Raw genomic sequence first — 11,915 nt, 5'->3', positions numbered from 1 at the left:
AAGTTGGGTGATGATGCGAGGGTGTCAGTCTCAGAAATGGCAGCCCTAGTGGATACTGATCTCCCTAACAGCCGGGAGAACAGCCCAGCTAGTAGTCGGCGGGATGGTAATGCATGTAAGCCAAGACAATTGATAGTCGTAGGGGATTCTATAATCAGGAAGACGGATAGAATAATTTGTCGCCAAGACCACCTCAACCGAATGGTTTGCTGTCTCCCTGGTGCCAGGGTTCGGCATGTGGTGGAACGGGTGGACAAATTGCTGGGAGGGGCTGGTGATGATCCAGCTGTCGTGGTCCATGTCGGTACCAACGACAGAATAAATTAAATGGTAGGTGGAGGAGCCTTAAGAATAATTTTAAAGAACTAGGCTACAAACTGAAGGGAAGGACCTCCAAAGTAGTATTCTCAGGAATACTGCCTGTGCCATGCGCATCACAGGAAAGACAGCGGGAGCTCAGGGAGTTAAATGCATGGCTGAAGTCTTGGTGTAGAGGAGAAGGATTTGGGTTCCTAGAGCACTGGGCTGACTTTTCATTGGGGTACAAACTGTATTCTGCAGATGATTTGCACCTAAATGGAAGGGGGTCCGCTGTGCTGGGGGAGAGAATTCTAGCTGGGGTGGCGGAGTATTTAAACTAGGGCTGAGGAGGGAGGTCAATGTAGAAAAAAAAGGGGTAGCCAGGTTAGAGAGGGGTCAGACTATATTGGTGGGGGGAGAAACAGAATGTGGGGAGAGGACTAGACAACAAGATAAGGAGATCCTTTCGTTACAAAACATCAGTGTAAATAAAAAGGCCCGATTAATGTCAAATCACATTTCTGATAATAAAAGTGAAAAACTGACAGGCAAGTTAAAGTGTATGTTCACAAATGCCAGAAGTCTAGCAAGCAAAATGGGGGAGCTGGAGGCCTTGATACTGGAAGAAAATATAGATATAGTTGGTGTTGCTGAAACATGGCTGGACTCTTCACATGACTGGGCTGTAAATCTACAGGGTTTTACACTTTTTCGGAAAGACAGGACAAATAGGAAAGGTGGTGGTGTATGTCTGTATGTGAGAAATGATATGAAGGCGAGTGTGAAAGAGACAATAGTGGGTGAATACTGTGAGGAGGTTGAAACCTTGTGGGTGGAACTAGAAAGGGAGGTAAACACTGAAAAAATTACTTTTGGTGTAATCTATAGACCCCCCAATATAACTGAGGAGATGGAGGGTCAGATATATAAACAGATGGAGCGGGCTGCACAGGCGGGTACTGTAGTGATAATGGGAGATTTTAATTTCCTGGATATTAATTGGTGTCATGGTTCGGCTTCAACTGCAAAGGGGAGACATTTCCTCAACCTGTTGCAGGAAAATTTTATGGGCCAGTTTGTGGAAGACCCGACTAGAGGTGAAGCTCTGTTGGATCTGGTCATTTCTAATAATGCAGATCTTGTTGGGAATGTCAATGTTCGTGAAAACCTCGGTAACAGTGATCATAATATAGTTACATTTTACCTATACTGTAAAAAACAAACGCAGGCTGGGAGGGCAAAAACATTTAATTTTAAGAAAGCCAATTTCCCCAGGATGAGGGCAGCAATTCAGGATATAGACTGGGAAGAACTAATGTCAAATAATGGAACAAATGATAAATGGGAGATTTTCAAATCTACTTTGAGTTATTATAGTGCAAAATGTATTCCTATAGGTAACAAGTATAAACGACTCAAATTAAACCCCACATGGCTTACACCTTCTGTGAAAGGGGCAATACATGACAAAAAAAGGGCATTTAAAAAATACAAATCTGAGGGTACAGCTGTAGCCTTTGTAAAATATAAAGAGCTTAATAAAATCTGTAAAAATGTAATAAAATTAGCAAAAATACAAAATGAAAGGCAGGTGGCCAAGGATAGTAAAACAAATCCTAAAAAATTCTTCAAGCATATAAATGCAAAAAATCCCAGGTCTGAACATGTAGGACCCCTAGATAATGGTAATGGGGAGTTGATCACAGGGGATCAAGAGAAGGCAGAGTTACTAAATGGGTTCTTTAGCTCTGTATATACAACTGAAGAAGGAGCAGCTGATGTAGCCGGTGCCAGTGCTGTTAATATATCAGTTGATATACTGAACTGGATGAATGTAGAGATGGTCCAAGCTATATTAAATAAAATAAATGTGCACAAGGCCCCGGGACCAGATGGGTTACACCCTAGAATTCTTAAAGAGCTTAGTTCAGTTATTTCTGTCCCCCTTTTCATAATATTCAGAGAATCTCTAGTGACTGGTATAGTGCCAAGGGACTGGCGCAGGGCAAATGTGGTGCCTATTTTCAAAAAGGGCTCTAGGTCTTCCCCAGGTAATTATAGACCAGTAAGCTTAACATCCATCGTGGGGAAAATGTTTGAGGGGCTATTGAGGGACTATATACAGGATTATGTGACAATAAATAGCATTATAAGTGACAGCCAGCACGGTTTTACTAAGGACAGAAGTTGTCAAACTAACCTAATCTGTTTTTATGAAGAGGTGAGCAGAAGTCTAGACAGAGGGGCCGCTGTGGATTTAGTGTTTTTGGACTTTGCAAAGGCATTTGACACTGTCCCCCATAGACGCCTAATGGGTAAATTAAGGACTATAGGTTTAGAAAATATAGTTTGTAATTGGATTGAGAATTGGCTCAAGGACCGTATCCAGAGAGTTGTGGTCAATGATTCCTACTCTGAATGGTCCCCGGTTATAAGTGGTGTACCCCAGGGTTCAGTGCTGGGACCACTATTATTCAACTTATTTATTAATGATATAGAGGATGGGATTAATAGCACTATTTCTATTTTTGCAGATGACACCAAGCTATGTAATATAGTTCAGACTATGGAAGATGTTCATGAATTGCAGGCAGATTTAAACAAACTAAGTGTTTGGGCGTCCACTTGGCAGATGAAGTTTAATGTAGATAAATGTAAAGTTATGCATCTGGGTACCAACAACCTGCATGCATCATATGTCCTAGGGGGAGCTACACTGGCGGATTCACTTGTTGAGAAGGATCTGGGTGTACTTGTAAATCATAAACTCAATAACAGCATGCAGTGTCAATCAGCTGCTTCAAAGGCCAGCAGGATATTGTCGTGTATTAAAAGAGGCATGGACTCGCGGGACAGGGATGTAATATTACCACTTTACAAAGCATTAGTGAGGCCTCATCTAGAATATGCAGTCCAGTTCTGGGCTCCAGTTCATAGAAAGGATGCCCTGGAGTTGGAAAAAATACAAAGAAGAGCAACGAAGCTAATTAGGGGCATGGAGAATTTAAGTTATGAGGAAAGATTGAAAGAATTAAACCTATTTAGCCTTGAAAAAAGACGACTAAGGGGGGACATGATTAACTTATATAAATATATTAATGGCACATACAAAAAATATGGTGAAATCCTGTTCCTTGTAAAACCCCCTCAAAAAACAAGGGGGCACTCACTCCGTCTGGAGAAAAAAAGGTTCAAGCAGCAGAGGCGACAAGGCTTCTTTACAGTGAGAACTGTGAATCTATGGAATAGTCTACCGCAGGAGCTGGTCACAGCAGGGACAGTAGATGGCTTTAAAAAAGGGTTAGATAATTTCCTAGAACAAAAAAATATTAGCTCCTATGTGTAGAAATCACTATTTAATGCACACTCCTTCTGCAGCATTCTTTGACCCGTCTGCGTCCTGATGGGAACGGGTTTTCACCCACCCACCTACCTAGTGAGTATGGCCTTTTTTGTGGTTTTGATATTTATGTCCCATTTTTTCTGTTTGTGTTTTTAAATTAGGAACGAAAAGTTCTGGTTAGGGACTCGCAAGGCACTGGGGACCCTTGACGTTGGGTTGCGAGCTTTGCGTATTTTGGCCAAAATAACAACTAATACCCCATGTTTCATGGATATTTCTTACTACGTATACTACACTTTTTTTCAGGACGCAGCCGGGTCTTATATGCTGGGAGGGCATGATGTGCTGGCGTTTGGTTTGGAATGCAGAGCAGCCCGCTTTAGCTAACACTAGCGGCGTTACAAATAGGCTGTTATTCGGCAAGTTACGCCATGCCTGACGACCAGCACATTATCCCTCCACGTATTACACATAGTACTGACACCCCATGTACTATTCACAGCACTGACCCCTATTCATCACATTTATTTTATTTATTTATTTTTATTACATTATTACACAGTTCTGACACTTTCATACATACATATTTATTTTTTACCATCCATTCACACCCTAGCACTACACTGACACACATTTATCACACACCTTTGAGCACTTAGTCTGCCACTCCCCTCAAGACTAGTGGGAGGGGCTATCACTATTTAATGCACACTCCTTCTGCAGCATTCTTTGACCCGTCTGCGTCCTGATGGGAACGGGTTTTCACCCACCCACCTACCTAGTGAGTATGGCCTTTTTTGTGGTTTTGATATTTATGTCCCATTTTTTCAGTTGTACTTTTACTTTTCAACACGCCCAGTTGTACTTTTGCAAGCCTCATTTGCATAAATACGAAAATGGTCATAACTTGGCCAAAAATGCTCGTTTTTTTAAAATAAAAACGTTACTGTAATCTACATTGCAGCGCCGATCTGCTGCAATAGCAGATAGGGGTTGCAAAATCTGGTGACAGAGCCTCTTTAAATCTGCCTGCAATTCATGAACATCTTCCATAGACTGAACTATATTACATAGCTTGGTGTCATCTGCAAAAATAGAAATCGTGCTATTAATCCCATCCTCTATATCATTAATAAATAAGTTGAATAATAGTGGTCCCAGCATTGAACCCTGGGGTACACCACTTATAACTGGGGACCATTCAGAGTAGGAATCATTGACCACAACTCTCTGGATACGGTCCTTGAGCCAATTCTCAATCCAATTACAAACTATATTTTCTAAACCTATAGTCCTTAATTTACCCATTAGGCGTCTATGGGGGACAGTGTCAAATGCCTTTGCAAAGTCCAAAAACACTAAATCCACAGCGGCCCCTCTGTCTAGACTTCTGCTCACCTCTTCATAAAAACAGATTAGGTTAGTTTGACAACTTCTGTCCTTAGTAAAACCGTGCTGGCTGTCACTTATAATGCTATTTATTGTCACATAATCCTGTATATAGTCCCTCAATAGCCCCTCAAACATTTTCCCCACAATGGATGTTAAGCTTACTGGTCTATAATTACCTGGGGAAGACCTAGAGTCCTTTTTGAAAATAGGCACCACATTTGCGCTGCGCCAGTCCCTTGGCACTATACCAGTCACTAGAGATTCTCTGAATATTATGAAAAGGGGGACAGAAATAACTGAACTAAGCTCTTTAAGAACTCTAGGGTGTAACCCATCTGGTCCCGGGGCCTTGTGCACATTTATTTTATTTAATTTAGCTTGGACCATCTCTACATTCATCCAATTCAGTATATCAACTGATATATTAACAGCACTGGCACCGGCTACATCAGCTGCTCTTTCTTCAGTTGTATATACAGAGCTAAAGAACCCATTTAGTAACTCTGCCTTCTCTTGATCCCCTGTGATCAACTCCCCATTACCAATATTTAGGGGTCCTACATGTTCAGACCTTGGCTTTTTAGCATTTATATGCTTGAAGAATTTTTTGGGATTTGTTTTACTATCCCTGGCCACCTGCCTTTCATTTTGTATTTTTGCTAATTTTATTACATTTTTACAGATTTTATTAAGCTCTTTATATTTTACAAAGGCTACAGCTGTACCCTCAGATTTGTATTTTTTAAATGCCCTTTTTTTGTCATGTATTGCCCCTTTCACAGAAGGTGTAAGCCATGTGGGGTTTAATTTGAGTCGTTTATACTTGTTACCTATAGGAATACATTTTGCACTATAATAACTCAAAGTAGATTTGAAAATCTCCCATTTATCATTTGTTCCATTATTTGACATTAGTTCTTCCCAGTCTATATCCTGAATTGCAGCCCTCATCCTGGGGAAATTGGCTTTCTTAAAATTAAATGTTTTTGCCCTCCCAGCCTGCGTTTGTTTTTTACAGTATAGGTAAAATGTAACTATATTATGATCACTGTTACCGAGGTTTTCACGAACATTGACATTCCCAACAAGATCTGCATTATTAGAAATGACCAGATCCAACAGAGCTTCACCTCTAGTCGGGTCTTCCACAAACTGGCCCATAAAATTTTCCTGCAACAGGTTGAGGAAATGTCTCCCCTTTGCAGTTGAAGCCGAACCATGACCCCAATTAATATCCCGGAAATTAAAATCTCCCATTATCACTACAGTACCCGCCTCTGCAGCCCGCTCCATCTGTTTATATAGCTGAAGTTCCATCTCCTCAGTTATATTGGGGGGTCTATAGATTACACCAAAAGTAATTTTTTCAGTGTTTACCTCCCTTTCTAGTTCCACCCACAAGGTTTCAACCTCCTCACAGTATTCACCCACTATTGTCTCTTTCACACTCACCTTCATATCATTTCTCACATACAGACATACACCACCGCCATCATATCACTTCTCACATACAGACATACACCACCGTCTTTCCTATTTGTCCTGTCTTTCCGAAAAAGTGTAAAACCCTGTAGATTTACAGCCCAATCATGTGAAGAGTCTGGCCATGTTTCAGCAACACCAATTATATCTATATTTTCTTCCAGTATCAAGGCCTCCAGCTCCCCCATTTTGCTTGCTAGACTTCTGGCATTTGTGAACATACACTTTAACTTGCCTGTCAGTTTTTCACTTTTATTATCAGAAATGTGATTTGACATTTGGGCCTTTTTATTTACACTGATGTTTTGTAACGAAAGGATCTCCTTATCTTGTTGTCTAGTCCTCTCCCCACATTCTGTTTCTCCCCCCACCAATATAGTCTGACCCCTCTCTAACCTGACTACCCCTTTTTTTTCTACATTGACCTCCCTCCTCAACCCTAGTTGCCACCCCAGCTAGAATTCTCTCCCCCAGCACAGCGGACCCCCTTCCATTTAGGTGCAAATCATGTATTCTATATTTGAATACATTATGATTCTTCTATTATATTGCAAATCCTCAAGAACCACAGTAATATCCATGAAGTTATGACAGATTTTTCTCGCTCATTTCCACTTCCCAGCCACCACATTTTCCTGGCAGTGAGGAATGGAAACTTTCCATTATAAAAAATAACAAGAACGCCAAAACTGCCCCCGTTACCCATAGCAACACGAATCCTGACGAGGCTTCTGACCTTCTGCCAGTGCAAGTCTATCTGGGTAATGTAGTATGTACAATGGAATGAACAGCCTGCTCATATCACCCTGAAACTACAACTCCCAGGTAGCAGCGCGCAAAGCTTTTGTTGTTGTGGGACAGCTGATTTCTGAGTGCGGGGGTAAGAGGTTTTGTTTGTTCCTACGGGGGTGTTATGTGCGGTGTCGCCGGGTGTGTGGCGTTCTGTATGAGGGCGGGCTGGGTGCGCAGCCTAGAACAGGGCGACGTGATGTGATGCGGGGACACAAATGCTGCGCAGCAAGTCTCCAGCTGCTGCATAGGCCTCGTTCTGGCGGCTGCAGGGGAGGAGATGCCCGAAGTATCAGCGTCTTGGAGTTTTCCTCCACCATAAGTTTGGCTTTGGACTACGGGAGTGATACTGAAGATTCCCTCTTTATAAACACCCGTGCATGATCATGGGGTCGTCCTCTCCTGTTATAAATGCTCTTGATTAGTTATATAAGTTTGTGTGGACCATCTAATATTGCTGTAATTACTGCTGCCATAAGAGCTGTCACCCAGCTTTTCTGTGCCCCTGAATGACAAGTCTGCCTAAGCATCATTAAATGTCTTTGATGATTTACTGTTTCAGATAAGTTCAAGCATGTAAATCTGCAGAAAAATTTGCCATAGATCACCCTTTTTATATCAATTCTGCACAGAAATCTGCCACAAATATATATATAAGTACAGCTGGGTGACAACCCATATGTAAGCAATAGGCTACGTTCACACTCCGCAGACTTGCGGACAGAAAATCTGCAGAGAAATGCGGTAGTTTGAACAAATCTCATCCACGTGCTGCAGAAATTAACCTGCGGTGCAGTACGTGGATTTCTGCTGCAGGAAGTGCGTGGATTTGTTGCATATTTTTCCCATTGAATTCAATTGGGAAGAATTTGCCACACAATCCGCAAGTCCAGGTTTAAAATAAAAAAAAAACGATACTCGGCTCCCCCGTGTGCTCCTGTGGCAACGCTTCCCTCGGTCTCTTTGCGCCCAGCCTCCAGTCGTGTCGACACACAACTGCTACTGCGCACATGTATGTGACAACACGTCATCGCTGGAGACCGGGTGTACAGAGACAGAGTATAGTGTTTTTAGGGATTTTTTTAGACACCGCTAGCATATGCCATCACTGTCTGATCGTGGGGGTACAACTGTACAATAAAGGACTGCATCACTAAACTTTATCGTTTTTCTCTGCACAGCGGGACACCCGGCCACCAACGGTGCAGGATACTGTCGTTTATGGAATAGTGTTCCAGTTCGCAGAACAGCAGGTGGCCGGGAGTGCCGCTGCGCGGGTAAAATGCCATAGGAACCTCTGCCCCTTTTGTTCTCTGGGTAGGCAGGGGTCCCAGAGGTTGTACCCCCAGCAATGTTTTGACCTATGTCAGCATCTGCACCTGCAACACTCTCTTCTCTGCAGGTAAAGATGCCGACATAGGACGAAAGAGAAATTGGTGAAAATACCTGTTTGGGACTCGCGGTGGAGTGGAGAGATTTGTTAAGAGATAACCACCTAAAATCATGAGTAAAAATACTTGTGGCACATTTGCTGCTTTTATTTATATTTAGCTCCAAGATAAATCGTATATATGTTCTATATTACTATATACTATTGAAATATAACATGTTAGCCTGGTGGAAGGTATTTATCACAAAAGTATTCAATATACTAGTTCTTAAGCTTCTGAAAGCTTCTATATATTAGTAAAGCAGAAATCATAATTTTTAATTTGTGCTTTCACCATAAGCCATGTTTGGGCGTGGCGGATTTTCCACGTATTTGCGGTGCGGATTCCGCATTGAAAACCTGTGGCAATTTATAGGCCAATACATTTGGATAGTGAATCAATCTGTACGGAATCGAGGGCACGCTGCGGATTTTCTTTGTAATGCATTGGATGAAATCAACAGCAAATCTGCAACAAAAATCAGCACAAATAATAATTGTAAAGCTGGGTTCACACGACCTATTTTCAGGCGTTTTATGCCTCGTTTTACGTCTGAAAATACGGCTCCAATACGTCGGCAAACATCTGCCCATTCATTTGAATGGGTTTGCCGACGTACTGTGCCGACGACCTGTCATTTACGCGTTGTCGTTTGACAGCTGTCAAACAACGACGCGTAAAATGACTGCCTCGTCAAAGAAGTGCAGGACACTTCTTTGGACGTAATTTGAGCTGTTTTTCATTGAATTCAATGAAGAACAGCTCAAAATTACAGCCGTCAATGACGCCCCGCATAATGCGAGGAGGAGCATTTACGTCTGAATTGAGGCAGCCGCTTTCTCCTGAAAACAGTCTGTAATTTCAGACGTAAAAGACAGTTCTCGTGTGCACATACCCTAACATTTCTGCTACGTCTGGCCTTACCAGTGTGAAGTGACTTTGGATCCTGCTGTGCTGTGAAGTCCAACATTTTACAACTGCACTTTGAACTTTTTACAAACGGCAAATGACAAGTGCAAAGTTCATCCCATATAAAATGTTAGGATTAGTTAAAAACCTCAGACAGCTCTCTGTTTGTAACATAAATTGACCTTGCATTACTCTACCTGGTAATCCCTGTTAGATTTCCAGCAGAATACAGGCTGCCTTTTGTGGAAAGCTACATTCCGGTCTAACACACATAGCGTTTCATAAAGGGAATAGCCAGGGTGCGGGTACCTAGGGGATCTGGGGAGCTCCTCTGCTCATAAATGGAGCTAATCTGGTAATAGAAGTCCCCAGTACTCAGGAAATTTGCTAACACTGTGGCTGAACTATATTAATACTGGCGTGTCAAACGCTCATCCTAAACTAATGTAAGTTGATGGAAAATGTGCCAAATATATTAAGAGGTGCTGACCTCTTATTATATTTGGCGCATCTTTGTCTGTTCGTGTGACAGAAAAGCAAATACGGTATACACCTTTTCTGGTATAAGTCATAATAAATCTGTTATTCAAATGGAGGCCCCGTCCCCTTTGTCTAAGTCCGACCCTCTTTTCTCACCACTTTCGGAAAGTGCAGAAAAAAAGTGAAAAGTCGCAAATTTTAGCGCAATTATCGTGTGCGCCAAAATTCTCAACTTTTTTACGCTCTTTGATCGGCGCTGGTTTGCTCTTTTCACAAGGGGCTATTATGTGGATGAGCGCTCGTTACTACGATCGATTGTCCCCCTACATTTCTATCATGTCGACAGCATGTTTACACAGGTAGATGTGCTGCCAACAATATTTTCGGCATTTAAAAACTACACAGCCGATGAAGTGCGCCCTTAGAGAGGCACTCTTTATAGCCAATCGGCTCTAGCCAATTGATAGAGGTCCTAGGTGAGATACCTCTTTCTATGAACTCAGAACACCCTAACAGGCTATTTGTAAATGGGTTTTCTAAACCAGACAACACCCTTAAGGGCTTATTCAGACGAACAGGATATACGTCCGTGCAACGCGCGTGATTTTCACGCACGTCGCACGGACCTATATTAGTCTATGGGGCCGTGCAGACAGTTGTGTGATTTTTACGCATCGTGAGTCCGCTGCGAAAAAGTCACGACATGTCCGTTCTTTGTGCGTATATCGCGCATCACGCACCCATTGAAGTCAATGGGTGCGTGAAAATCACGCGCACCACACGGAAGCACTTCCGTGGGACGAGCGTGATTCGCGCAACAGCAGTCAAACTATGAATGAAAACAGAAAAGCACCACGTGCTTTTCTGTTTACAAACATCCAAATGGAGTGTCATAATGATGGCGGCTGCGCGAAAATCAGGCAGCCGCGCATCATACGTAGCTGACACACGGAGCTGGTAAGTGCCTTTTGCGCACGCAAAATGCCGCCTTTTTTGCGTGCGCAAAACGCCCACGCTCGTGTGAATCCGGCCTCAGGCTAGGATCACACACACAGTTTTGATGCATCAGTCTTTTCTTTACACCTTTCCTTCCTTTTCGATCCACTTCTGGCTTTGGTTAAAAAAACTAAACCAAAAATTGCCAAAAAAGTTGCTAGTGTGATCCTGGCATTAAAGACTTTTTTCCACAAAGGATATTTATCACCTATCCAAAAGACAGGTGATAAATGTATGATCACTGGGCCCCCGACCGATTTCTAGAACGGGGGTTCCGATCTCCGTTCTACCTCACTGCACGATCACAATGAGGGCGACATGGAATGGAACGACGGTCGCGCGTGTGCGCTGCCGCTCTATTCAAAGACTATGAGAATGATGGAAACTGCCAAGTGCTGTACTCGGATGTCCCCATAGACCGCTGCAGGGTTTATCCTGTGGATGGGTTATAAATGTCCTTCGTGGGAAAACCCCTTTAACCATTTACTCGTAGAGATCATGTGTTAACAGCAACTACTTTAGCGACTTGACATGTGGAATATGAAGTGTTAACACCGAATTTGGGGAAAGGAGGATTCATGACTTGGCAAACATCATGTAAAATATGGAAACAAGCTAAGTTTTGCCCACAAATGAAATACGAATTCATGTCCTTTGGTATTCGTGCAGAGTTTAATTGGGATTAAAAATATTAAAGTCAATTCATTATATAGCTTACCTTGAGGATCTTGCAAAAACAGCTGTCGGAGGTTAGGGCACCGGTACAGTAAAACAAAGCAACAGATTACATTTCT

At 42.4% G+C, this 11,915-nt stretch overlaps 1 protein-coding gene across 1 annotated transcript in view; it reads left to right on the top strand.

Annotated features, from left to right (window-relative positions):
• Positions 1-7,316: 7,316 nt before the first annotated feature.
• Positions 7,317-11,915, top strand: part of CALCOCO1 (calcium binding and coiled-coil domain 1) — a 32,396-nt gene continuing 27,797 nt past the window's right edge. Inside the window, exon 1 of the mRNA XM_075851871.1 lies at positions 7,317-7,397. The gene's annotated coding sequence lies outside the window, so the exon portion shown is untranslated. The remainder of the gene's footprint in view (positions 7,398-11,915) is intronic.

The sequence above is a fragment of the Rhinoderma darwinii genome, chromosome 2, assembly GCF_050947455.1.
Source record: "Rhinoderma darwinii isolate aRhiDar2 chromosome 2, aRhiDar2.hap1, whole genome shotgun sequence".
Taxonomy (NCBI): domain Eukaryota; kingdom Metazoa; phylum Chordata; class Amphibia; order Anura; family Rhinodermatidae; genus Rhinoderma; species Rhinoderma darwinii.
The sequence above is the reverse complement of the archived record's forward strand: the minus strand, read 5'-3'. Positions and strand labels throughout refer to the sequence as shown.